Source organism: Polypterus senegalus, chromosome 4 (genome assembly GCF_016835505.1).
Source record: "Polypterus senegalus isolate Bchr_013 chromosome 4, ASM1683550v1, whole genome shotgun sequence".
NCBI classification, from domain to species: Eukaryota; Metazoa; Chordata; class Cladistia; order Polypteriformes; family Polypteridae; genus Polypterus; species Polypterus senegalus.
In genome coordinates this window covers 33,362,456-33,385,609 of record NC_053157.1, presented here as the reverse complement: position 1 = coordinate 33,385,609, position 23,154 = coordinate 33,362,456, and the positions used below count along the sequence as shown (strand labels likewise).

The window sequence follows — 23,154 nt, the reverse complement described above, 5'->3', positions numbered from 1 at the left end:
ACTCACTCCAGTGTTGTCTTGGCTGTCACTGTTGTACTGAAAGGTGAATTGTTGCCCCAGACTGAGGCTGCTTGCAACCAGGAGCAAGTTTTCTTCCAGGACCTCTTCGTATTTGACCTCACTTGTCCTTAAATTAATTCTGACCAGTCTTCCTGTCTTTGTCACAGAGAAGCACCCCCATAGCATGATGCTGCCACCACCATGCTTCACCATCATAAGGAAGGTTATGAGCAGTGCCTGGGCTTTGCCAGACATAATCCTTGGAGTTCTGCCCAAAGAGGTCTATTTTTTTTTTTCTCTCATCAGGCCAAAGAATCTTTTTCCTCATGTGCAAAGAGTCCTTTAAATGCTATTTGGCAAGCCGTTACTCAAGAGGGGTTTCCATCGATGGAGTACTGCTGAGGTGGTTGTCCAGGATGTGCAAAGCTCTGTTAAGAGTATCCATTGGGTTAATGTTCACCTCCATGAGCAAGGCCATTCTTACATGATTACTCAGTTTGGCCAGACGGCCAACTCTAGGAAGAGTCCTGGTTGATCCAAAATTTGTCCTAGGAACACTTCAGCTTCAGAAATTGTTTTATGCACTTGCTCTGATCTATGCCTCAGCACAATTTGATTATGGAGATAAACCGAAAATTCCTTGGACTTCATGACTTGGTTTTTGTTCTGATATGCAGTCTGAATTGTGGGACCCTATATACACACACAACTGTGTGCCTTCTACACGATGGTGGACTTCAGTCAAGTTCTTGACACATCTCCAGGAGAATTAAAGTAAACAGGACGCGCCTGAGCCACAATATGAAGTGCCACAGCAAAGGGACTGAATATTTATATGAATGAGAGATTTCAGTTTCTCAATTTTTAATAAATTTGCAAATCTTTCTGAAGACATATTTTATCTTTGTCACTATGAGTTATTGAGTTTAGATTGATGTTCAAAAACGTCAAATTTATCCTTTTAAAATTAAATCTCCAACACAATAAAGTGTGCAGACAGTAAAGGGGTCTGCATACTTCTTGAACCCACTGTAGTTACCTAGTTTGGATAAAAGACACGTAAAATGATCAATTAAAAAAAACATTCCGTACCACTGCTTTGCAATAGATCAGTGTTTTATATTAAAATTTACCAAACTAATATGGTTATTAGATTCCAATGCAATGTTAAGGTTATTTATTCTACCTATGACACTTTTCTTTTACTTTCCTTTTCTCTGGGGAAGAAAAGCTTAGCTGCTGGCAGGTCTTCTCAGATCATGGCCCCCAAAGTGCCACCCCTGGAGAGCACTCTCCAGTCTTGTTAGTAGCGAAATGGGTAAATGACAACAATCATCACACCAGCTTTGCACTGATAAGCATTTGCCAATAAAGGATAAGAATCCGTTACTTACACACAGGGCTCCTTCCATTCACACATTTGTTCTCCAAAGTATGGCTATTCCACTGCTGCTTCATGGGAAGCTGAAGTGTATGTTAGAAGCAGTGGACACCAAACAGGATATCCCACTAGTCCAACACATGGCACATTAATCAACAAACTACATGTGCTGCACCTTTAGAGGGGACTCAGTGGACGCCAAGGAGACCATCAAACTCCATATAAAGGAACTGCACAAAAAACCAGAGTTAAACGTCATCGGCGGCCACCGTGAATCTGAAAGTAAGCATGACGTCTGCGATAATTCTCTTGTGTTTTATAAATATGCTTAGTCAAATTAAACTTTATTTATAGGTATCTGTTAACAAATTGTATGTAGCACACTCTATTCTACTTGGCAGTGCGATCGAGTCCTGGATAGGACACAGTCTGTGCCCTTCTTGCCTTATACTCAGAGCTGCTAAAATAGTAACAGGGATTTTTGCTTCTGTAAGATAAGTATTGTGTTAAGTTACTCATTAATTGAAAAAGTAATCAGACTACTTAACTCTTCAGCTCTTATGTGTTTCTGTTTCATTTACCCTTGGATATTGTGTGTCTGATATGTTGGGTTTTTATTGTACAGCACTTTGGTCAGCCTTGATGTTGTTTATTTAAAGTGCTTTAAAAATAAATAAATAAATAAATAACACACATTACATTAAACACGTTAACCTACTGCTCTCGAGATTGTGTTACGGAGCTTAGCTTTGTACGTTTAGCTCACCAATATAAATTTAGTGATTTCTCAAACACAGACAGATTATTTCAGCCAGTAGGAAGAATAATGTGATTGCTCGAATGGAATACATTTCCTCTGGAAAAGAATTTTGCGGGCACTTCTACACATGCCTACTTAAAGAGTGTGTGAAGCAAATACACACGCAGGCTGACAGAGTGCAACAGACATGCGCAGACTGCAACATCCTTAGCAATAACCAAACTGAGGGTTGACATGGCCACATTAATCAGGTTATTAGAGGGGAAATCTACCTCTGTTAACTCAGTTTCTCAGGGGACAATAACCCGATTTCTCTAACTGGAATAAGGCCATTTTAGAAACCAAGCTACTGTGAATAACCGGGTCACTTAGGCGATTTATTCCGTTTTGTTTAATTTAGCCTCCGTCTGTGAAGTTGTTTTTCCACTGCAGCAATGATTATGCTTCCCATTATTGTCTGCTGCAGCTCATTCAACATCTAAGATTGAATCCCCAGTCCTGCTTTCAAGATGAAACCTGAACTCAGTTATAATACGCCATACTGTGTATAATATGAGCCTACATGAGTATAACTCCATTTTGAAGCAATGGCAAAATAAATGTTTAGTTTTATAAATAATGTATATCTTTATCTCTGTGAATTGATCCTATATTAAATCATTTCTTTTCTGAAATACAAAAAAAATGTTACACAAAGTAAAGAGTGAGTAAGAAAGGAAATGTTTCTCATTTTGTTGTTTTTTCAGGAGTAACATTAGAACATCTGAACAATCGAGACAAGAACAGGCCATTCGGCCCAACAAAGCTCACCAGTCCTATCCACTTGATTCTTCCAAAATAACATCAAGTTGAGTTTTTAAAGTCCCTAAAGTCCTTCTTATGGGGCGTGATGCATGCCAAAATTAAGACTCACAATGTGGGAATGTGCATTCGCCTGCGGAGCGTTAAGACTCGCAGTGTGGACAAGCTCATTCGGCGGTCTACCACACTACTTGGTAGCTTATTCCAAGTGTCTGTGGTTCTCTGTGTAATGAAAAACGTCCTTGTATGAAATTTACCCTTAACAAGTTTCCAGCTGTGTCCCTGTGTTCTTGATTAACTCATTTTAAAGTACCTTTACCTTCATAATTTTAAACACTTCAATCATGTCTCCTTTTAATCTTCTTTTGCTTAAAATGTAAAGGCTCAGCTCTTTTAATCATTATTTATAATTCATCTTTTAATCTTTCCTCATAATTCAACCCCTTTAGCCCTGGAATGAGCCTAGTTGATCTTCTCTGGACCTTTTCTTGTGCTGCTATGTCCTTTTTGTAGCCTGGAGACCACAACTGCACAAAAGTCCTCCAGTTGAGGCCTCACCAGTGTGTTATAAAGCTTGAGCATAACCTCCATGGACTTGTACTGCACACATCAGGGCGCTATATAACTTAACATTCTGTTAGCCTTCTTAATGGCTTCTAAACACTATCTGGCAGTTTACAGCATCAAGTACGCTACGACTCCTAAATCCTTCTCATAAGGTGCACTTTTGATTGTCAGTCTTCCTATTGTGCATTCAAACATAACATTTTTACTTGTTACATGTAATATTTTACATTTACTTACATTAATTTTCATCTGCCATAAACCTGGCCAAGCCTGAATGCTGTCCATGTCCCTCTGTGATGATTCAATGGATATGAGATCATCAGCCAATCCACTTCTCTTGATATCATCTCCAAACTTACCTAGCTTGTAACCTACAGTATATGCCTATCCAAATCATTAACATATATTAAAAACAGCAGCAGCCCGAGCACTGACCCCCATATGTAACATCAGCCAATTCTGATATGGTTCCTCGTACCATAACAGTCTGCTTCCTGCGTCTGAGCCAATTTTGCACCCATCTATAAATAACAACACCCTGAACTCCCACTTCTTTCTTGCATTCCTATATGAAAATAAAGGCACCATCTGAACAACTTTCTCCTAAGTAAGAACGTTCAGAAAAATATTCTTTTCAAATAAACACATAGAAATATGACTTTTAAAATGCAACCTTATATATCTTATTTACCTACCTCAACACTTCTTCACAGCAAACAGAGGAGTGTTTTCTAGCAGAGCCCTTAATTTTCAATAGCAGCTGAAGAAGCTCGGCTACATGGGCGGGGCCTAAAGGAGGGCCTCATAATAGGATCAGCATCAAGCCGACATATTTAAGCAGCTGATAAGGAGCAAGCCAACTAAACCGTTGTGCAGTTACGTCTAAAAACGTGTTACATTGTGACCCCTGTGGCTGACACTCCCACCCACAGCTTATTCTAGTTTAGGGACATCCTTTTAAATTACTCAGAAATGAATCTTACTGGCTGCACTGATTGCAAATTGACCTACCAATTAATAAGAAGATGAACATCAGAACAAATAAGGAAAGAAAAGAATGGCTCTTGACTCTTAAAAGAAACAGATTAGTATCACAGAGGAGACGAATGCAGAGTAGAAGCAATATCCATAGCACTTACCGCAAACACTCAAAAGCATTCTTCACAATATGGTCACCATATATCAAAGCCTTGCAGAAGAGCAATTAAGATAAATGTTTAGCTGATTAGCCAACAGATGCCTCCAGAAAGGCTAAAAAGGAACAACAGCCGTCAGATCCCTCATTGAGGGTTTCTGCTCAATTCCATCAAATGGTTATTTCTAATATTAAAGGTGAAAACTTGCCTGTTTATAATGGTCAAATTTAACTGTCTGCCACTAATTAAGGTAAATGGTGAGGTTTAAGGTGATAGCTGAAAAGACAAGGATGGAAGTTTTGAAAAACTGGGCTAGAAAAAAAGGTGGAAGAAAAGGCTAAATATTTTCGAGCTACACTGGTAATGCACTGCTGTGGATATTTAGAATACGACCTGAAAATGCTAACCGAGGTGCAAAGCTGCATTCAGGAGTGACTAGCGTTTCTATAGATCTATGTTTTGTTACAATGAGCCTTCCAAATGACACACTGGGACTGCGTTAGGCAGCTTTGAAGTGTGATTGAAGGGTCCTAATTGGCCTGTCAGTTAGCATGCATACAATTCAGTTAGTCATCTTCCCACTATATCCTAACTACAGGGTCACGGGGGTCTGCTGGAGCCAATCCCAGCCAACACAGGTTGCAAGGCAGGGCGCCAGCTTACCGCAGGCACAAACACCAGGGACAATTTCAGATCGCCAATGCACCTAACCTGCATGTCTAAGGATTGTGGGAGGAAACCCACGTAGACACGGGGAGAACATGCAAACTCCCCGCAGGGAGGACCTGGGAAGCAAACTGCGAGGCAGCAGAGCTACCACTGCGCCACCGTGCCACCTGCATACAATTCAGGTTGGTAGTAAAGTCAAACCAGGATCTGAATGATCTGTAACAGGAGTGAGTGCTCTAGTTGACAGTCATAGAGAGGAGATGGAAGAAAGAGCCTAGGTGGTGCCAGCTGAGCCTACTTAGGATTACAAAGGACTTCATGCGTCTTCTGTTTTAAACTACCGTATTATAGGATTCAATTCATATCGAGTGTTATGCTAGATCACTAGCAAAGGCAATTCCACGAGAAAATGCATTTTTGTGAAAAGGTCAGAACTGACAAATTAGCTGCTAATTACCAAAACCAAAATGAGAGTCATAAATTGAAGTCAAAAATACAAGCAAAAGTCAAAAGCCAGAATGGACTTTTAAAAATGAGAAAACTCTTGAGAAAAGAAAAGAACAGCAAAGGGTTTTAAATCCGCAGAAACTTGGATAGGGAAGTGATCACAAGGATGCCCTTTTTTCCCGTTTTTAGCCAAAGTTCACAACCACTGAGGGCACGGTCTTGACGATGTGAGAGCTATGTTTGTGACTGGAAGAGAAAATAGTGGCGATTGTGGACTTTGGCAGAAATGGCTCAAAATATTTTACAGAAAACTAAAATAAGCACTAAATTAAAAACATTGTCGGGCACAAATTTGAGTGGAAGATAAGCAAAAGATAATGTAAAATGAGCAAAAAAAATTATATAAATATACTCAATCATAACACTGAAGTGTTAAAAAGGTTTTGTTGCTTAAGAAAACAAAAATGGGAACTGCAGTTGCAGTCAAGAAGAAACAGACGGATGTAGACTATTGCATACTGCGTATGCCTGTGTCTTTTTTTATGAAAATAATTCACCATTTAACCCACAAACAGAACAGCCTTCCTCACTGCATGTTACTACTTATTAGATGATCTCCTCTTTACCACTGTCGTCCTGCAGAAACCAGTAAAGAGCACAGGCCACACTCTGGGATGAGACAAGAGCAGCAGTTTTCCTTAATGTTCTCAATATTGCCATTTACAAATTGTATAAATATAATATTTTAAATAACTCCAGAAAATAAAAATAGCCAAAGAGTAAAAGTTAAACAAAATGCATAACAAAAATGAAATTGTTGAATTCCTTTTAAAAATTATTGTCATTCACCATGGTGTTGTGAACTTTTTGGAGATGATGTGTGCAAGCAAACATTCAGGAAGGGTTTCAGCGTTGGAGGTGTGAGTGCGCTTTGTTTTATCAGCCTCCAAAAAGGAGCGTTGAGTGATACAGGTCAAGATGTTAGCCGGTCAATATATTCTTCAACCAAGACCAACACACTTTTAGTCAAAAATCCACGCTAGTCTAAACCAATTGTTTCTTTTATTGCAAGAGCTTTTTATGAAACCCAAGTCCCACTGTCAAACGTCGTATCAAAGTAATTACAGTGGTGCCTTGGATTGCGAGCGTAATTCATTCTGGAAACGTGCTTGTAATCCAAAGCACTCGTCTATCAAAGCAAATTTACCCATAAGAAATAATGGAAACTCAGATGATCCGTTCCACAACCCAAAAATATTCATATAAAAATGATTAATACAAAATATAAAGTAAAAATACATAAAACAAATTAACCTGCACTTTACCTTTGAACGGAATTGTGGCTGGTGTGAGGGAGACGAGGAGGGTTATTGTGTAGGATGACTTTCACTATAACTACTGGAATCCCTGCTATCTGTTGGCTCACTGGAATCTTTTTCTTTTTTTTGCGACTTTAACAAGGAACCTATCCAATGACAGCTGCTTTTGCCTCCTTTTGAGGATTTTGCAAAAATGTGATATTGCATTGTCATTAAACAGATTCATCGCTCGACACACAAAATTAACAAATTACCTTTATGCACACACACGGTCAAAATGCTATAGCAAACAATACCTGCTTGTACGGATGTTGACTATACGAATGAGGCACGCCGACTGAGCCCGAGCATGGGAGACAATTACCCACAATCCCTCAGAGATAGAAGAACCATGGGCTCAGGCGTGATCATGTGACGCTCAGCAGGCAAAGCATATACGTATTACTCGTATTACTCAATTGCAAGACCTCGCTTGTTTATCAAGTTACAATTTATGAAAACTTTTTGCTCGTCTTGCAAAACACTCGCAGACCAAGTTACCGGTTTTTCTGTATCACACTAAAACTAAAATTTGCTGTGTGTTTTCTTTATGTTAGATCCTTCAGTGCGAGAGTATTGTGGGTGTTTTTTTGTCGTGAAAGATCCAGACTTTAGAAAGCAAGTTAATAAGTGAGGTAGACATTTGTAGCAGTGATGTGATAATGTCACTCACTCAACAACATGTTGGCACCATGGAGCTGGATGGAAAGGGAAGACAGGGAAGAATACAAATGGAGGATCTATTAGTTGAATTCTTTAGATTTGTTATTACCATATATCATGTGAAAAGTTAAGGAATATTTCACAGTCTGTTGTGGAAGAGGTGATCGGGCCAGATGCAAGTTAAAGTAGTTTATTAACTGCACAGAACAAAACCCTTGTGTTATCATTGCCAGTCTCTACTATTCTACCATAGTGTGCATTCCTGGCTGCAGTTAGTGCATCTCTGTAAGCCATCTGATGGTTGGAGAAAGCCTGGTTGTGCACAGCGAGAGAAACTTTACACGTTCTGCAGGCGTCAGCCAGCTGCTTTCATAGATCGTGATGCTGAATTACACCTTACACCACAGTCTCAAGAAACTGCCAGGGAAGGCAACTGACCCACCCCTTCCGGCCCCAGGGCTTCAAAAGGACAACCGCATGGAAGGAGGAATCACTTATAACAGAGACGACTTGACAGAAGGAGTTTTGACTCTGACAGACCAGCGGCAGAGGCGAGTTAATACAAAGCCAACCTTTTACATGGCGATTGCTTTCTTGTTGTTTTGTTTATGCCATTGGGCGTCCTTTTTGTTTTAAGAACTGCAAGTAAACGGGGCAGGCCACGTTGGCACACCAAAATATTCTACGGTTATTGACCTTCTCTCACCCTGGATGAGCGCACTTTATTATTGGTTTGTAGTTTTCTTGGAAATTAAAAAGAAAGACTTTTAGCGAAGAAGTAAAGCCTGATTTTTATTAAGCAATCTTTGGTTTCTAGCTCTCTTGACAAAAACTTCTAGTTTTGTTCTATTAAGCACATTTGGCTGATCAATCAACCCCTTCTTAACTTACTGTTCCAAGTGATGTGCTTTAACCACTACCACCTAAGATTTCATAAGAAATATAATTAACAGTAATGTGCTCTTTTTTAAAAGTTGCTCTCTTTGATCACAGTTTGGGATGGAGTTGTTTCCTTGTTTATTTGATGGACGGTAGTACGTACAGATCTGAGGACCTTTGCATGATTCTTGTGGCGATTTAATCTTTCTATTTTATATAATGTACATAACCTGTGGGATATTTTCTAAAATTCATAGTCATGTGAAACTCAGTGTTGACCTGGCTCCTGAATATCTACCATTGCCATGGACGTGTGCTAAAGAGTAAAGATGTATCCCATTGTCAAACTGAGAGCTACGACCTAGAGTGTTTTTTTCCTATTTTGATATATAAAGAATGTAAGTGTATAAAGCAATAAACTCACAGACGTGCTGATTATTGTATTCTTCATCTCAGAATAAACCCTGCTAAGAATGAAATGGAAACAATGGGTGCAGAAAACAGAATTAACTTCTGTTCTGGATGAAATTGTTGACTGGCGATTTGGGCATCTTGCAAATGCCTTTTAGTTATTTATTAGTACTTGCAGAGCCGATCTGGTCATGGGCAGAAACTGGAATAAACTCACAGATATTTTTACTTTTCTACTACTATTACTATTTTTCCTCTTTAATATATACATTTCTGACCTACAGTAAATAATTGCAAGACAATGATTTTGGTAATACAATTATCACACAAGATACTGACCTTGGAAGAACTGAAACCATAATAACAAAAGATCTCTCCACTCTTGGGAACTACTTACAGAAATGGATACTCCGGTCTAACTTGAGGAAAACAGAAGTGTGCTCTTTCTGTTTAACCAACAGAATGGCTCACATAGAACTGAATGTGTTCTTCAATAGCACTCTACCCCATTTCCAAAATACCTTGGAGGGACTCTCAACCAAAACCCTGTTACTTTTGTAAAATCTCATGAATGCGGCATCAAAAATTAATATTTGCAATATAATCCTGCATATATTATGTGGGGTAACCGGGTGAGCAACTGGTAATGCACTACGATGCTCAGTCCCTGCCTGGTTTTCTCCGCTGCAGACAATCATGATCCAGTTTAGATTAATAGTTCAAATTTTCAATTTCTTGACAACCAGTTTCACCATACTCTGTGCCTTATTACTGGAACAAATCCTCTCACAGCAGCTCGCTGGCTTCCAGAGCTCAGTCACATACCACCCCCATATCTGCACAGAGATTGTACTTTACTCTGAAAATCATGGAAAATCCCACAATCCCTGCCCACCGTGATATCCCTTTGCTGACTGACAGACTTAAATCAAGAAGACCTCCAATCTCAACTGGAAGAAAAATGAAACAAACAAGGTCAGAAGAAAGAATCCTGGGTAGCACATATCACCTCAGTTGGGGTTGAAGTGACATTTTAGTTATGATTATCTTTTTGTTCATTTTTGATTCTTTTGTCTATGTTGATCTCGTTGCTCATTTAGTTTCTATGTATTTACAGTTTGCTCCCTGTGTCTTGTAGGCGGTTCCTCAAGAGGTGGGGGTCACCTGCCCATCACCACAAGAGACTGCCCTCGGCCAATTAAAGGCAATGGAAACTCCAGAGTTCATTGTGGTTCATTGATTGCACTTGGTGGGTGAAGAGTTTTTTCTGTATTTTTTCATATTTCGATAATTACTGATATTCCGACTTTTGTGATCTTTTGCTGTTTTTTGACTTTGTCTCTTGGATTATGTGCTGGGAACGTGACTGCTATTTGGATTATCTTTGCTCTTTTGCCTTTTGTGCTCTCTGGAGCTTTTTTTCTTCCTCAGAGCATTCTTTGTAAAAATAAATCTTTTTTTTTTAAAGATTCAGCATTTGCCTTGTCGTTACTATCAGGAATTTGTTTGTTTCCCCTCTCTAGTGGGCAATTTTGAGATTTTTTCTGACTGTTGTGCTTCGGAACTCTCTAGTTCACAACACTCCGATCTTTATAACATGATGCTGCCAGTCAAGACTTCCCCAGATTATACTCTTTCCAGGAATATCTCGACACAGGTCAATTGTTTCCAGGCTGCTGTACAGACTGTTTGCCCAGCGTATTATTAGCGACTACAGCCAGAAAGAACTCCAGGGCCACAGTGACAATGGCAGCCATTTATTGGATTAGAGGACTTGACGTAAAATGTAAAGGATATGACTTCATTCTCATTCAGTACCATATAAAAAATAAATCACACATATAAATAGCTTGGGATTTTTGGTCTCTCAGGATGGTCTCAGAGAGATTTTGAATGGCTTTCCAAGAAGAAACTTTATACAATGAATTCTTTTTATAGGCAAATACTTCAAATAGCTGAGGAAAACACAGATAACTTGATAATCACTTATTATGCACATCAGTTACTTTAAAAAATAATAGCAATGTTCAATACGCCTTGAAACTGGAAACGTATGCATTCCATCTGTTTTGTCATCGCTTCATTTTTTGTATGACAGCTCTGTATTTACATAAATTTCAGAGAGCTGCCCATATGGTAGCATCGTGAAACAGGTTTAGCCAAGTTCCACCTGGAGTAAATGATGGGTGGAGATGTCCAAGTTGGAAATTGCAACACAGTTCTCCTGTCATTACACAGTTATGCACTAAGGGGATTATTTAAGCTCACTTTGAGGAGAACAAACTGTTTATTTAAACATTTTGGTAACAGCTTTTAAAGTAAAGAGTATCTCAAAGTACTGTATGTAAGTATTACAGCAGAGATTAACATATCTTTTTCTTGACTTTTTTGGAGTTGTGAGGCAGGAAAGCTAAGCATAGTGCAACCATGCTGCTCATTATTATTACTTAAGCTAAGATTGTTAAAGACAGCGGTAAGACCAGCAATGTCGCATGGAGCTGAGACATGGACAGTAAAAGAGAGCAGGAGAAGAGATGGCAGGAATGAGAATGTTGAGATGGATGTTACAGAAAAGGACAGAATAAGAAATGACAACAAAAGTGGGACAGATAGCTTGAAGTGGTATGGCCATGGCTTATAATAGAGTACCACGTCAAGAGGTCTGGAAGTGCACGAGAGAGACAGCATACCAGAGATGTATCTGAGGATTGTCTGGGATATGTATGAGGGAGTGAGGTCTCAGGTTTAAAGCAGCGTAGGGGAAAAAGACAAAATCCAAGTTAGAGAAGGTCTGCACCAGGGATCTTCTTTAAGTCCTTACTTCTTTGATCTGTTCACGGATCTGTTGAGTTATGGGATAAAATACTAATCCCCCTGGAAGAGGCTTTAGAGTGATGACATTGTGTTGTGTAGCACCAGAAAAGAGGAAGTGTAGAGGAAGTTGGAATAATTGAGATGGGCTTTGAAAGATGGAGGATTGAAGGTAAATAGGAAGAAGTAGAATATATGAGGCTTAATGGCGATAACGACTCAGAAGTTTACCTGCAGGGACAGTCATTGAAAAGAGTGGATAAATTTAAACATACAGGATCTGTGGTAGACCAAGATGGAGAACTAGATGCAGAGATACCCCATAGAGTGCAGTTTGGATGGAACAACTGGAAGAATGTATCAGGAGTATTGTGTGATGGTAGAATTAAGGTTAAGCTTAAAGGTAAGGTTTTTAAAAAAGCAATGATGTTTGAAACTGAGATATGGGCAGTAAAGGGAGTGCAGGAGAAGCAGTTGGATATGGCAGAACTGACAATGTTGAGATGGATGTGGGTTGTTACAAAAAAAGGAAAGAAAGAGAAAAGAGGTAATCAGAGAGATATCTACTGTAAGACGGGACAGGAAAGTAGGATGAAGTGGTATGGACAGTTGATAAGAGGAGACAAAGAATATGTGGGCAAAAGAGGGATGGGAATGGAATTACAGGGGAAGCGAACGTGGAGGTGGACTGATAAAGTAAAAGAAGATCTGAAGGCAAAGGGTCTGATGAGGAGGTGTATGGAGAAGGTTGATCAAGCACATCGGCTTCACATAGAAGTGGGAAAAAATAACGAGGAAGAGGAGAAAGAAGACTATTACTATTGTATTTTATACCTAGAACCATGCAAAGTCATTGGTTTAGTGTAATGCTGAGACATATTCCTCTTGGTTCCTTTGTAAATCCATTAATTGACTGACATCTCTTTGTAGGTTCATTTTCTCTCTTGTGTCAAAGCTACTGAGAAGGACAATGGCTTTCTGTGGCCAGTTATTAGAATAAGCAGACATAAAATGTGTGCAAAAACTGTCCTTCACTCACTGGTTAGTATTTGAATCAGTTGCTTTACTGGTACATTCAATCACATGGAGAGCAGCAGAGCAGCAGTAGCATATCAACTCTACTTAGGCAGACTTAGCATTGACATTTATCCCCTGTGGTGGACGGCAGGGGGTTATGCCCAGCTGGGACGCCTGGAAGGACCAGGAGAGGGATGATATCTCCCCTGGGCCACGAGAGGGCAGCCGCCCAGGTCTGTTTGGGGGCCACGGGATCTGAGCATGGAAGCTCAACCCTATGGGGGCCCATGGCCACCACAAGGGGGTGCCCAGAGGATTGTAGAGCCCTGGATGGCAGCACTTCTGGGTTCAGCAATTCCAGGGATTCCCAGAGTCCTTCCGGGTGCTCATGTGGCATTTCCGCCACACCAGCAGGTGCCGCCGGAAGATCGTTTCAGAGCACCTGGAGCACATCTGGTTTGTTATAAAAGAGGCCGCCTCCGTCCAGTAGAGGAGCCGGAGTTGGGAGGAAGGAGACGGAGCTTGTGAGGAGGGGAGTAGAGGCGAGAGAAGAGAAAGAGAAGGAGAAGAAGAAGAGAGACTCTATTGGGGTTTGTGCACTACATTGTGGGTGCAGATGTGTTCAGAGAAATAAACGTGTGTGTTTTTGGACATTTGGTGTCTGTATGTCTGTGCTCGGGGGCTATCTTACCACACCCCATTACAAAAACATCTTTGCAGAACTTAGTTCACAACCATTGCCAATTGACACATTTTCTTATGATATAACTATGGAAGTTCTTACATGTAGAAAAAATACTTATTTTAAATCGGCCCTTTGCTCAACAAAAACAGAACTTAATCCATACAAAGCAAATCACCTTGATGAAACATTATTTTGCAATATCTTTTCATGTACAACCCCTGACACAATGTGGAGAAATCCCTGTAGAAATTTAACTCTCCAAAACTTAAATTACAGAGCTAAAGATCACCTCACAGCAGCAAGCAGCACTAAATGTACTGGATGAGATATATGGTGGAGATTATTGATAACATATTGTGAATATGGAAAGCACTAAGTACATTTCAACTCCAGCGGTCACCATATTGCAAACGCGTGAGGACAGGTGGGGTCACACTCTGCTAATGTTTCTCAGCACCTGCAGGTTTCTAGTGATCCGCGCAACACACACACACAAACGACACACTAAACACGTGTGCCATCAGTCTTAACTAATCATACTTTCCCCAGTGCACCACAGCATAGCCGTTATTCTTGATTTTTTTTCTTTTTTTGTTGTTGTCCAACTGAGATATGTTTTAATTTTACATTTTCTAGCCTGACATTTACAGAGCTGCTACCTATGGAGACAGAAAGCGAGGGTTTTCAGTTGCTTGCTAATGACTTTTAAATAAAGCAAAGCATAGTGCAGAGTGCCTCAGAGGCTTTCTGAGAAAGCTCAGAATTAACTCCATATTTAATTTCATTCGGTCAGCTGCAAAGTGTTAAAAATTTTTTTTAAAAATCGCTATTTCAGCATTGCGTGCCAAATAAAATAATTTAACTGAAATGGCACATATTAAGGAAAAAATAAGTTACAACCATTAAGCACACACTGTGTTTTGCTACACTTAAGCAATGAGCTCATAATTAACAACATAAACTTCGGTACAAACAGCCATTTCAGTTATCAGCCCTTAGGATCTGGAAACACAGCCACAGCCTGAAAAACCAGCAGATCAACAACCTGTCTTTCTTTTAAGCCTGTGTACAGGAAAGAATTTTGCTGATGTTTCGTTTGGCATTTCCTATTTTTTTATTTTTGCTAAACACAGTACACTAAATACTCACCTCCATGTGCTATGAACTGCTGTGAAAATAGTCATATTTTATTCAATTAAACAAACAGTCCATTCACCCATCTGTAGAAAATAATGTCTGGAAACAGTCACAGCAAATTAACAGAACTGCGCAAAACAAAACGAGCAATGCATGCATAAAACATAAAAGTATGTCATAGACTGGGCTATGAAGTTTTATAGCCTGGATTGGAATATTAAGAGTAAATGACTTTTATTCACTAGGCATATATAAAGGGATACCCAGCAGGCACGAAGTTGCCCGCTGCAAGGGCAACACCACAATGTGACATGGCCTAATTAAATCCTGCAGAAAGATGGTCAGACTGGCAACATGCGAGGTTCTGTAGATCTCATGGTAGAAGTAAAGGCATCACAGAGGGTTTATATACCCAACATATGTGCTATGTGCCATAGAAGGACATTACACAGGGGCTCTAGACAAGTGGTACTCAAAGTGCTTTGAACCGAGGACCACTCTGTTAAAGTCAAATCTAACAGCAGAACATCTGAGTCTAATCCTGTGTTAAATTTCCCAAATTTATGTGAAAAACACAAAGATTCAAATCTACTTTTGCCGGATTTGCTATTTGAGATCATTCGTTTCAGCCAGTGATCCGTAATAACTCCTTATCCTCGAAGATCGATTAACAGGGGGCACCCCGTCAGCACTGTTATAAGTGTTACTTGTAGCATGGAGTTAAAGGACTGCCTTGGCCAGACATGATCTCTCCAAAAGGGAGAACAGAGTACTGACCAAGATTGGTTGGACTGGAGAAAGACTGACGCTGAAGAAGTGTTGCATGCAGAGAAGTCTGAAAGAAAGGGGCAACCACAAGAAGCAAACAAGAGCAGAGCAGGAACACAAGGGATTGAAGCAAAAGTTGTCACTGTCTGCAAGAAACTTAGACAGTGGGCTCCAAGGTGGCAGTTTGGGAGCCATTCCTCATCTACCTAAGCACAGTATATTGATTTAGTAATGGCGATGTGGGCTAATTGTTACAAATAAATGCTTAAGTGAGTATATGACACACCAACATATCTGAGTGTCTTAAAAACTCACATTTCCCTGACGACTGTCAGCTTACAGACTTCCTGACGCACACTTGGGGACCACTGGTGGTCCGTGAACTATACTTTGAGAACCACTGCTCTAAAGCAGATGTGAGAGACGGTTGGGTTTAGAAAGCCTGGGGGGCACAAGCATATAAATTCTTCCTAGCAGTAGGCAGGGATGCTCAGCAAGCTAATTAAAGATGAATGAGACCAAGCTTGACACTCCAGTCCTGGCAACATTTCCTGAACACTAGGGGGCACCAGACTTTTGTAAACTGATATTTACATCCTGCGACTAAAGGCCATGTCCTACATATATATTCCTAAAATCATACTACTGTACATGATTCCTTCACCTTAACCGATGCTTAATAAGATAAGAGTTCTTCAGTCTGATTTACTGATTTATTAGTTTAGAGTACAGCTCTAAATGTTAATCACACTTTATTTACTGTTCATGCGTCAGCTCACATTAGAACTCACAGTAATTATTTTTATCCCAATACAGAAAAGTGAAGCTTGTTTTTATAATAATACAGTAGATCCCTGACTCTCTGTGTCCCAATTAACTGAGTTTCCTCATTATGCAAGGCAAACCTGTAAATGTAATACACTACTTTTCTTATAATTCACAAAAGCTTTGCTGCGAATACTGCATCAAGCACATAAAAATGATACTTTTAAAATGAGAGTGAATTTGTGTTTTCTTTGTTTTTATCCAACTTTGTAAAATGATAAGTGTCCGTGTGTCCGTTGCTATGTCTCGGTCATTCCAAAACATTTTTAATAATAAAATGCACATATTTGTCATTCCAACAGATGCCGTATCACAAAATGAACACTGCTTTTAAAATTCCCATACCAAAAACAGATATATCAGAATCATCTGCGTTGCATGGTGCACTGCAAACATTAATGCTGAGGTCTACGTTGATTATTTAGATTTCAGCATGTCTTAGATGGGTAGTACAGCTTGTATAATATTAAATTCACTAAGGTATGAAAAGAGGCTTAAAAGTTATACTCTACCATTTAAATTGGAAAAATCTTTGATAGCAGTAATTTTCAATCTAAAATTGCCACAGCCATCCGAGTTTTCAGTTATTCAAGGTGGCGCCAGTCCATATTACCTTGGATAAGCAGTGTTCAACTGTAATATTAATAACAATAATAATATGCACTGCGCAGTAAACCTATCATTATGTATTGTGCCAGTCCTAAGATGATAAATTATATGTGGCTATCACGTTGTAGTCTAATGTAATATAAGGCATAGAAGCATGTAAATGTTATGAATGTCGTTTAATAAAAATTATTTTTGCCATTTATATTACTATCAAAGTACTAAGGTAGATTCGATTTTCCAATCAGAAAGTGAAGCTTCTGGCTGAAGCACCGAAATCTTCTTCACCAATTCAGTTCCACTGCTTTGACTATGTTTGAGTCGTCGTCTGATGCTACTTATGCAGCCCCCATGCAGCCAAGGTTTCTTTCCAGTGTGGCGGACGGCTGGCAGCTCATCCTGACTGGGATGTCCCTGTGATGGAAGGATGGGGGAAGGCAGCTTTTTCAGGATACTGCTTCCCCCAAAACGCTAGATAGCAGCTTCCCTGGGATCTGGTGGTGCCCCAGAGTCCCGCAGGGCATCCTGGGACTTGGAGTTCACTTGCACAGCCCTGTTGGGTGCCATGGGTGCCGCCAGGGGGAGCTGTACAGGAACAGAAGGACTCATGCCGTATTCATAGCCCAGAAGTACTCCCAGGTCACGAGGACGGGAGTCCCGATGTACTTATGGGCTGAAGAAAAATTCAATTCTCCGTCTGACCTGGAAGTGCTAACAAGTCACGTGAGTCGAAGAACAGAAGCACTTCCAGGTTAAGCACTATATAAAGGACTGTTGGAGATCTAGGAAATGAGCCGGAGTTGGGAGGAGTAGGACAGAGCTTGCTGGGAGTAGTGGAGGAGAAATTATTGTGATTAACATTAATATTATTGTTATTGAATTGCCTGTGTATGGTGGCGGAGGTGCTTGGAGGCACTCAAAACATGAAGAAAATAATTAAAAACCTTCTTGGCGATTTTACCCTGTGTTCAGTGTGTCTGTTGGGTTAAAAGGGGCGACAGCGACCTCTAGCGTCTTACACCAGTCTTAACCAATGTTTTCACTTGTATGATCCACTGGGAAATGCAATTCTTGCAAGCAGCAAATTTCAATTCTAATTCGTCACTTACGTAGTACACCGTTTTCACTAAAGTGCGGCTCGCTCCTTTTTTTGACCACAGGTTTGTAGGTGTTGTTCAGTATTCTTGTTTCGCTATGTCAGGTTCAACTTGGTCTTAGCATTTTCTATACAGTTCAGGGATGGCAGTTTGTGAGAAACAAATACAAGCAGGCAACTTGTGTCCCTGGTTGAGTTTGTTAGTTAGTTTCTGAACCCTCATTGCTGGCAGCATATAAGGGCAACATGTCTTTTGGTAAGAAATATGTGACGGTGTCTCTGATTTTAAGTCTTCTCGACATTTTCAGATAAGGCACATAACTTGCAGCAGTATTGCTGTTTGCTTTATAGCTCAGCCGGGCTTACTTGTTTTTACCTCTTTTGCAATGCATTTATTTTAGAGATCTACGTGTGCTCTGTGATGCTGATATAAATTAGTTGAGTTTCCACACAATGTAGCAGCTTTAACTTTAAATGTTTTGCCCAATACCTCTATCTGATCGATGTCTCTATTGTCAAATCCAAAGTACGATATTTTTTTTTCAATCAATCAATCAACATTTATTTATATAGCACATATTCATACAGAAAATGTAGCTCAAAGTGCTTTACAAAATGAATAGAAAAATAGAAGAAACAATAAAAAATAAACATAAGTCAACATTAATTAACATAGAATAAGTAAGGTCCGATGACCAGGGTGGACAGAAAAAACAAAAAAAAAAACTCCAAAGGCTGGAGAAAAAAAATAAAATCTGTAGGGGTTCCAGACCACGAGACCGCCCAGTCCCCTCTGTAAAATCACCAACTTTCCACTCCTCAGTTGTACTCATACTGGTAGAATAAATGACAAATTAGCTTATTCTCGTTCTGTCATCTCCAAACTGGGCTGGGCTACTGGTCCAAAACAAATGGCTTTAGGACTGATTAAGGAGGCTTCTGATTGGTCAGTCTTGTAGTAAGCTCATGTTCAGTTGGCTGAAAGTAAAACTCTCTAAAAATGCACACAACAATTGGAGGTGCAACTTATCACACAACTCACTGCATCGAATCCTCTAAGATGAAGCCAAAAAAACAATAAAGAACTACTTAAATACAATTATGTTGGACAGAATGCACTGTGAAGGATGGTGGTCTTTTGGCCTGGAGCCACTACAGATTTTATTTATTTCTCCAGCTTAACTGCAGCTTTCTTTTATATTATTATTTTTTTCTGGCCACCTAACCTTATCATCGGACTGTCATTTAGAAATAAAAAAAAAAAAACAATACTATATTCACAGTCACTACTTCTTTAATTATATATTACTTTTCTGTAAGTGTGCATTATTTATCTTTTGTATACTATTTATTAATTTTTATTCTAATCTAAATGTAATTTGTTTTTCTTTTGCATGTAAATAATTCTTTGACATGTTGTAAAGCACTAAGCTACATCCTTTGTATGAAAATGTGCTATAGAAATACATGTTGTTGTTGATGACTTTACTACGCATCTTTTCGAACTTGCAAGGGTTTTGACTTATGTCAAATCCAATTCTGTAAATTAAAAATGTATATAAAACATATTTAAAGACATTTGTTCTTTTTCACACCTTTTCTGTTTCCATCTCGTTTTAGTAGGGTGTCACCATTTTGTAAACTTGTGACTTATGAAGTGTGCCATGCATGCAGTTATCAGCACAACAATATAAGAGGCCACCACTGTGCTCTCTTGAGTCACCCGAAATTAGATAAAAATGTGGTTTAGTATTTGACTTTTGGTATAAAAATGAATTGCTACGTTTTCTCATAAATAAATCTGGTTTCAGATTAGCAAAAAAAGCAACTGAGTTTTCGGTACAAACGTCTGCTTGTTTTCTGCCTTACTTTTCATCTACCAATAGAAATTTCTTCGCCTTCAACCTCATACTTTGAGTAAATCACCACTAGGACAAGACGTCTTTGAAAATAGATAGGTGTTCACAGATACAGAACAACCCTATTATATCACATCTTCTTAGCATGTTTTGCATTATTTTTGAGGGTCTTCCTATCATCACCACCTTAAGTAATGTTCTAATTGCAGCAGGAATTTCAAACTCATTTCCGGGAGTGCTGAATTAGCCACAAGTTTGATCCTAAATCAATGAACATCTCATTTATTTAGAGTGCTTGTTCCTGTTCTCATTTTGCGGCCTCAGAAAATGCTTCAAATGTCTATTTAAATGTTCTGGAAAATAAAAAGTTGATTATTACTGCTAATCCCACAGCATTTTTCTTTCCTCTTGCTTAGGAGAGCACATCTGAAGGAATAAATACACCTGAGCAAATTGAGCTATTATCACCATAAACGTGATGGAAGGGATCAACTAGTGCTTGACTTTATGAATCAAATGTGCCTAAGTAACTCGGCAAATCTCTTAAAATAAAGACAATGGAGAAAATCAGACTATGTTTTTTTTAGATATGTCGATTTAATTCAATCATCTCAATAAAGAAGACTAAGTTATTGAAAAAGCTTGGTATACCATTGCTTAACCCACACTGTGCTTTCTATTAAGTAAAAATATAAGTTCTAATCCAAAAATAATGTCAACCTACAGTGAAATTTGCCAACAATTAATAGAAATATCAATTCAGCATACCTTTCCCAATATTTTCGGGGGGCATAAGGTATCAAATACATGAGCATAGTAAATGTTTTTTTGGCATCTGTTATTAAGCCATGGGGGAAAAGGGAGGGGAGGAATTGCACATCACTAACATATACTCTATTTTACTTTTTAGACTGGATGATAAGATATGGGCAACACTTAATGGTGGGGTCAGTCAAGATTTAAGAAGATCTCAGGCCGGCAATGCGTCATTAGTCATCTGACCACCTCACTAACAGGCACCTCCAAAAAAAGGAGAATTTCATTAAGTGCTGCTATGTTTGTAATACTGGAGCAACTCACGAAATCATCCTGCCCCCCTTCTTGTTCACCCACAACACAACAAACTTCCAGCACAATACGTTCTTACCATCTACAGAAATTTTCAGATGATGGACCCATCACAAACTGCATTAATAATGGAGATGAGTCAGAGTACAGGAAGGTCATGGAGGACTTCATCTTGTGGTGCAGGGATGACAGCCTGTGACTCAACATCAGCAAGACAAAAGAGCTGGTGGTGGACTTCGGGCATGCCAAGGAGCCTCAGAGACCAGTCATCATCTGGGGGTGGGGACGTGGAAGTGGTGCAGAGCTACAAGTTCCTGGGGAATCACATGAACAACAGACTGGACTGGTCTGTCAACAGAGTGATGTTTTATAAGGAGGGAGCCAGAGCAGACTGTACCCCCTAAGGAGACTCAGGTGTTTTGGTGTTCAGCAAACTGATTGAAATGTTCTACCAGTCCATTGTAGCCAGTGTGGTGTTCTATGCTGCAGTTTCCTAGGGAAGAGACCTGAGATCAAAAGAAGCACAATGACTGAACAAACTTATCAGGAAAGCCTGCACCATCACAGGGCAAACCCTGGACCCAATGGAAGCTGTTTTAGAAAAGATGATGGTGGGAGAATTGGAAGTCATCATGAAAAATCCCCTCCATCTCCTTCTTGGAGCCCTTTTAGCCACAGGCTTATTCCACCATGTTGGACTAAGATGTACCTCTGGGGATCTTTTCTGCCCACTGTTACAAGGCAATTCAGTGCTTCCTCCTGATGTACATGATAAGTTGATTTTGAAACATCTGCACAATATATATTCATTATTGTTTTGTTTATTTATCATTTGAATAATTGATTAGCTGTATTATTTGTCCTGTGTGTCTATATCCTTGTTTTTTCTTTTCCCCAAGAAATTAATAAAGTTTATCGAATTGAATCTAATCTTAACGCAACCTGTTTTTTCATTTACCATCTTGGCATTGACAATTAAAAAGGCGACCTCTTTGTATATCTGTAAGTCTGTATTTATTTAACTTTTATTATTTATATATCATGTTTTCTTTTTTGTTATTCATTTATTCCTTACAAGTTTCATTGTTTTTAACTTTTTCTAAAGAGATCCGAGCTACATAGAAATAAACGTTGTGTGTTCACATTTACTCTTTATTTCCCACAAACACCACATTTAGATCAGACTGTAACAAAAAATCCATTTGTTTATAGCTCTGGTGGTCTTTCCAGTGTGATTGCTTACATCAAATCAATCACTTGTTCTGTCTTTATATATAATACGCTACCGTGGCTGTCCGTTTGTCTGTCCAGGATTTTAGATCACCTGTAGCTCACAAACCGTTTGAACTATTGACCTGAAATCTGGTACTCATATACTATGTGACGTCTACTATCCACTTTTGGGATGATGCTTGTCCTCTAAGGTTATTCCTCCTTTTATTTTTATTTTATTTTATTGTAGCATCAATTCTTGGCAGCGGCCAGCAGGGCGGCCGTGTGGCGCATGCGCACATGCACCATTTTCATACCACCTTAGCCATCACTTCCTCTACCTCCTCATATCTTAAAGCGTTTGATACAGTTAACCATAACATTTTACTGTCCCGACTTTCAGCTATTGGTATCTCTGGTGCTGCTCTTTCTTGGTTCACATCATACCTCAGTGCTCGCCAGTATTACATCTTCATTAAGGAATACAAATCTGCCACTACTTCATTCACACAAGGTATTCCTCAAGGGTCAGTTCTCGGTCCAATCCTCTTCAACATCTATATGCTCCCATTAGGTGAGATTACTCGTCGGTATGGTCTGAGCTTCCACTGCTATGCCGATGACACTCAACTTTATGTAAGTGTGGATGCAACTGCAACTGGGACGCTGACTGACTGCATTTGGGAAATCAATCATTGGGTGACAGATAACTTTTTACAACTCAATCCTGATAAAACAGAAATCTTATTAGTTGGTACCAAATCTGTCCTCTCTACCCTTCGTGGGCTAAAAATTGACATTGATGGGATCCTGGTTCAACCTTCCCGTAATTTGATTGTCATCTTTGATCAGCTTCTTACTTTTCAATCACACATTAGTTCAATAGTACAGACGGCCTTTTTTCATCTTCGCAACATTGCTCATCTGCATGCTTTCCTCAGTGTGAAAGATACTGAAACACTCATTCACGCTTTCATCACTACCCATCATGCTTTGTT

At 39.4% G+C, this 23,154-nt stretch overlaps 1 protein-coding gene across 6 annotated transcripts in view; it reads right to left on the bottom strand.

Annotated features, from left to right (window-relative positions):
- Nucleotides 1–23,154, bottom strand: part of rab27b (RAB27B, member RAS oncogene family) — a 376,281-nt gene that overhangs the window by 123,656 nt on the left and 229,471 nt on the right. The window contains exon 1 of one of the 6 annotated variants that reach the window (XM_039750430.1): nucleotides 4,205–4,292. The exons of the other annotated variants lie outside the window; for them this stretch is intronic. The gene's annotated coding sequence lies outside the window, so the exon portion shown is untranslated. Of the gene's footprint in view, nucleotides 1–4,204; nucleotides 4,293–23,154 lie in introns of those variants that run through there. 6 annotated transcript variants of the gene reach the window in all.